The sequence below is a fragment of the Oncorhynchus masou genome, chromosome 12 (assembly GCF_036934945.1).
Source record: "Oncorhynchus masou masou isolate Uvic2021 chromosome 12, UVic_Omas_1.1, whole genome shotgun sequence".
NCBI classification, from domain to species: Eukaryota; Metazoa; Chordata; class Actinopteri; order Salmoniformes; family Salmonidae; genus Oncorhynchus; species Oncorhynchus masou.
This window is the reverse complement of record NC_088223.1, coordinates 12,460,713-12,466,736: the sequence shown is the minus strand read 5'-3', so window position 1 is coordinate 12,466,736 and position 6,024 is coordinate 12,460,713. Positions and strand designations below refer to the sequence as shown.

Genomic DNA, 6,024 nt, shown 5'->3' with positions numbered 1-6,024 from the left:
CAAAATAGCCCTGTGTACATTTAGAGAGTAGCTGGTTTCTGTATTACAGTTCTATCATGTATTCATACCATTGACAGACTTTTATGAGCTGTTTTGACTGCAACTAAGCAGAGTTACAGTGGCTTGTGAAAGTATTCACCCCACATTGGCATTTTTCCTATTTTGTTGCCTTACAACCTGGAATTAAAACGGATTTTTGGGCGTTTGCATCATTTGATTTACACAAAATGCCTACCACATTGAAGATGCTAAATATTTTTTATTGCGAAACAAACAAGAAATAAAACAAAAAAACTGAAAACTTGAGCGTGCATAACTATTTACCCCCCAAAGTCAATACTTTGTAGAGACACCTTTTGCAGTAATTACAGCTGCAAGTCTCTTGGGGTATGTCTCTATAAGCTTGACACATCTAGCCCATGGGATTTTTGCCCATTTTTCAAGGCAAACCTGATCCAGCTCCTTCAAGTTGGACAGGTTCCGCTGGTGTACAGCAATCTTTAAGTCATACCACAGATTCTCAATTGGATTGAGGTGTGGGCTTTGACTAGGCCATTCCAAGACATTTAAATGTTTCCCCTTAAACCACTCGAACGCTGCTTTAGCAGTATGCTTAGAGTCATTGTCCTGCTGGAAGGTGAACCTCTGTACCAGTCTAAAATCTCTGGAAGACTGAAACGGGTTCCCCTCAAGAATTTCCCTGTATTTAGTGCCATCCATCATTCCTTCAATTCTGACCAGTTTCCCAGTCCCTGCCGATGAAAAACATCCCCACAGCATGATGCTGCCACCACCATGCTTCACTGTGGGGATGGTATTCTCGGGGAGATGAGAGGTGTTGGGTTTGCACCAGACATAGCGTTTTCCTTGATGGCCAAAAAACTCATCTGACCAGAGTACCTTCTTTCATATGTTTGGGGAGTCTCCCACATGCCTTTTGGCAAACACCAAACCTGTTTGTTTATTTATTTTCTTCTTTAAGCAATGGCTTTTTTTCTGGACACCCAGCTTTGTGGAGTGTACAGCTTAAAGTGGTCCTATAGACAGATACTCCAATCTTCAGTGTGGAGCTTTGCAGCTCCAAACAGGGCAATCCTGTAGTAGTGTTCTCTCCCAACTCCTCACGATCCAGCAGGTTGTACATCCCACCTGAACACACAGGAGAGGTTACACATGGAGGGAGAGAGATAAAGATGTGTTATAGAGGTAAGAAGGAAAGAAACAAGATTACATGGCAGAACAGGCGAGAGACAGTTTGTGTATGTGTGTACTCACTAGTAGAAGAGAGGCTGAAGAAATAGCTGGCGACAGCACCACTGAATCACATCACGTAGAGCATCCTGCAGAAAACACAGTTAGACACAAGTCCTCAGGTTGTACATGACGCCCATGACACTGGACAGGAAACTAAACTCAGACACAAGCTCTCTCACACTGACACACCTGTGTCCTCATGTAACAGTATAATTTTAGACCGTCCCCTCGCCCATACCCGGGCGCGAACCAGGGACCCTCTGCACACATCAACAACAGTCACCCTCGAAGCATCGTTACCCATCGCTCCACAAAAGCCACGGCCCTTGCAGAGCAAGGGGTAACACTAGTTCAAGGTCTCCGAGCAAGTGACGTCACCGATTGAAACGCTATCTAGCGCGAACCACCGCTAACTAAGCTAGCGTTTCACATCCGTTACACTCAGGTTGTACATGACGCCCATGATACTGGACAGGAAACTAAACTCGCCTTTAGAAGCCAACTTATTTTCATTCTTCTTCTTGGAACTTGAAGCTGAGTGTTTGTCTCCTGTTGCAGAAGCCATTCTGGTGCTGGCTATAGCTTCTAGCTACATTAGTTGGCCAGTTAGGAGTCTATATTTTCTAAATAGTAATGTATAAGCAGACGAGCTGCAATAGCAGCTATAACTGCCTCTGCTGCTGCCAAAGTCCACTCCACAGTGCAGCCTGTGTTTGTTTTGGTGTTAGCAGTTATGCTAATTTAGCTTGCTATAGAGTGCGTGCCGTTAAACGCGAGCAACACATGCATGTTCAGCTTGTACACACACCAATCTAGATGTTGCCTCGCTGGATGTGAACCACTAGGCTATACTATTAGTTTAGTTTGCTGACAGAATTAAGTTATGTGTTAGCTATCCGGCTAGCACTGCTCCGTTTCTCCTTTCTCCTGGGTTCCTGTTGTAGTACAACCAGCTGCAGCGGCTGTCAAATATCCTCCTCTAGCGTCGGTTTTACAGACCGCCTCTGCTTGTCTGTTTTCATTCTTGATAAGGAAAAGTTTACTTGCTGCAGATGGGCTTACCGTTTTTGTCGTTTCAGAAATGCACTACTGAAAATGACGGCGCTGACGTGTCAAATGTCTGTGTTTACTGTTGAATGCTAAAACGTGTCGCTATGCATGTCACAGTTCCAGTGCAGATGGGTGCACCTGACCTATCTATCGCCGCAGACAGGAAACCTTTCCGCACAACCAGTCCCATGACAGCTGACGTCACCGGGAATCTGGGCAGAGGTGGGCGGAATACCTAGGATAGGATAAAGTAATCCTTCTCACCCCCCCCCCCCCTTAAATGATTTAGATGCACTATTGTAAAGTGGCTGTTCCACTGGATGTCATAAGGTGAATTCACCAATTTGTAAGTCGCTCTGGATAAGAGCCTCTGCCAAATGACTTAAATGTAAATGTAAAGGTGGCTTGACCTGGATATAGAGAGAGAAAGAGAGAGAGAGAGATTGTGGAGAAAACGAATAAAGAGAGATTGATTGCGGGGATTAACTGTTGGGTCTCTCGGGATCATTTCAGCGAGAATGTCTGTGCTATTCTGTTGCTGTGTCTCTCCTTTCCGAAGACAATGACAATGAGGTATTGTATTGGAACAGGAATGAAACATGATGTATTGTCTGGGGTTAAAGTACACTTTATTTTTCACAGGGAAACATCATTTATGGAATCAGACACATAAACACGGACTGCAGGTAGCCAGCCTATTGGTTAAGAGGTTGATTCAGTAACCCGATTCCCCGAGCTGACCAGGTGAAAAATCTGCTCTTGAGCAGGACACTTAATTAACCATAATTGCTCCTGTAAATTGCTCTGCATTAGAGCGTCTGCTAAATTACTCAAAATGTGAAAATAATCACACATGCCATTAGGCTGCTTTCAAATAATAAGCTTGATCAGATCATATTTACAATAAACCAATGTAATGACCTACATGTATCTGCATCAGGAAGGGTTATCGCACAATATGACACAATAAAACACACACTACTGAATATAATAGGTCTGTTGTTACAGTGTTTTAGACAATGATTGGATTTGTATAACCCGCCCCCATTGGGGCGGCAGGGTAGCCTAGTGGTTAGAGTGTAGAGGCGGCAGGGTAGCCTAGTGGTTAGAGTGTAGAGGCGGCAGGGTAGCCTAGTGGTTAGAGTGTAGAGGCGGCAGGGTAGCCTAGTGGTTAGAGTGTAGAGGCGGCAGGGTAGCCTAGTGGTTAGAGTGTAGAGGCGGCAGGGTAGCCTAGTGGTTAGAGTGTAGAGGCGGCAGGGTAGCCTAGTGGTTAGAGTGTAGAGGCGGCAGGTAGCCTAGTGGTTACAGTGTAGAGGCGGCAGGGTAGCCTAGTGGTTAGAGTGTAGAGGCGGCAGGGTAGCCTAGTGGTTAGAGTGTAGAGGCGGCAGGGTAGCCTAGTGGCTAGAGTGTAGAGGCGGCAGGTAGCCTAGTGGTTAGAGTGTAGAGGCGGCAGGTAGCCTAGTGGTTAGAGTGTAGAGGCGGCAGGGTAGCCTAGTGGTTAGAGTGTAGAGGCGGCAGGGTAGCCTAGTGGTTAGAGTGTAGAGGCGGCAGGTAGCCTAGTGGTTAGAGTGTAGAGGCGGCAGGGTAGCCTAGTGGTTAGAGTGTAGAGGCGGCAGGGTAGCCTAGTGGTTAGAGTGTAGAGGCGGCAGGGTAGCCTAGTGGTTAGAGTGTAGAGGCGGCAGGGTAGCCTAGTGGTTAGAGTGTAGAGGCGGCAGGGTAGCCTAGTGGTTAGAGTGTAGAGGCGGCAAGGTAGCCTAGTGGTTAGAGTGTAGAGGCGGCAGGGTAGCCTAGTGGTTAGAGTGTAGAGGCGGCAGGGTAGCCTAGTGGTTAGAGTGTAGAGGCGGCAGGATAGCCTAGTGGTTAGAGCGTTGGGCTAGTAACTGGAAGGTTGCTAGTAACTGGAAGGTTGCAAGTTCAAATCCCCAAGCTGACAAGGTACAAATCTGTTGTTCTGCCCCTGAACAGGCAGTTAACCCACTGTTCCTAGGCCGTCATTGAAAATAAGAATGTGTTCTTAACTGACTTGCCTGGTTAAATAAAGGTAAAATAAAAAAATACCTCACTCACATAGTGGAATGTTTGTGTTACAGAGACAGCCTCTACTTCACACCAAGCCTTCACAATCAGCTAAACCAGAGTCGGACAGACAGCCTCGACCAGCACACACAGGTTCCATCACACATATTACCACAATATTACAAGTGTGTGTGCGTGTGTGCATTATTGTGTGTGTCGGAGTGGTCGGTTGGTCCCGAAGTGTGTGTGTGTGTTTCAGTGAGCCAGAGTGGTCGGTGGGTCTAATAGACTTGGACCAGCGGTTCTCTGATGTAGCCGTGACGTTCAACCAACAACAGGAGAACTATGATGCCATGAAGGAACGCATCATCTCTCTGCGACGCACCTACGACTGTAACAATGACAGCAACCTGACTCTTACGGAGTGTGTGAGGAAGATTAAAGAGGAGCACAGTGAGACACACACACATTTGTTTTACTATCCATGAGGGGACCCAACATTTGATTCCCATTCAAAATCCTATTTTCCCTAACCCCTGACCCAAACCCTTACATAATCCTAATTGTAACCCTAACCCCTTAACCTAATCCTAATTGTAACCCTAACCCCTTATCCTAACCCTAACCCTAATTGTAACCCTAACCCCTTATCCTAACCCTAACCCTAATCCTAATTGTAACCCTAACCCCTTAACCTAACCCTAACCCTAATCCTAATTGTAACCCTAACCCCTTAACCTAACCCTAATCCTAATTGTAACCCTAACCCCTTATCCTAACCCTAATCCTAATTGTAACCCTAACCCCTTAACCTAACCCTAATCCTAATTGTAACCCTAACCCCTTATCCTAACCCTAATCCTAATTGTAACCCTAACCCCTTAACCTGACCCTAACCCTAATCCTAATTGTAACCCTAACCCCTTATCCTAACCCTAATCCTAATCCTAATTGTAACCCTAACCCCTTAACCTAACCCTAACCCTAATCCTAATTGTAACCCTAACCCCTTATCCTAACCCTAATCCTAATTGTAACCCTAAACCCTTATCCTAACCCTAACCCTAATCCTAATTGTAACCCTAACCCCTTAACCTAACCCTAACTCTAATCCTAATTGTAACCCTAACCCCTTAACCTAACCCTAACTCTAATCCTAATTGTAACCCTAACCCCTTATCCTAACCCTAACTCTAATCCTAATTGTAACCCTAACCCCTTAACCTAACCCTAACTCTAATCCTAATTGTAACCCTAACCCCTTATTCTAACCCTAATCCTAATTGTAACCCTAACCCCTTATCCTAACCCTAATCCTAATTGTAACCCTAACCCCTTAACCTAACCCTAATCCTAATCCTAATTGTAACCCTAACCCCTTAACCTAACCCTAACTCTAATCCTAATTGTAACCCTAACCCCTTAACCTAACCCTAACCCTAATCCTAATTGTAACCCTAACCCCTTAACCTAACCCTAATCCTAATTGTAACCCTAACCCCTTAACCTAACCCTAACTCTAATCCTAATTGTAACCCTAACCCCTTAACCTAACCCTAAATCTAATCCTAATTGTAACCCTAACCCCTTATCCTAACCCTAACTCTAATCCTAATTGTAACCCTAACCCCTTATCCTAACCCTAACCCTAATCCTAATTGTAACCCTAACCCCTTAACCTAACCCTAATCCTAATCCTAATTG

The 6,024-nt window shown here is 45.2% G+C and overlaps 1 long non-coding RNA gene across 1 annotated transcript; it reads right to left on the bottom strand.

The window, feature by feature from the left end:
• Positions 1–239: 239 nt before the first annotated feature.
• On the bottom strand, positions 240–2,474 carry LOC135549564 (uncharacterized). The gene is made up of 3 exons (XR_010456987.1): positions 2,317–2,474; positions 1,276–1,340; positions 240–1,149 (listed from the first exon to the last, which is right to left on the bottom strand). It is a non-coding gene; the product is annotated as an uncharacterized LOC135549564 (long non-coding RNA).
• Between the last annotated feature and the right edge of the window lie 3,550 nt (positions 2,475–6,024).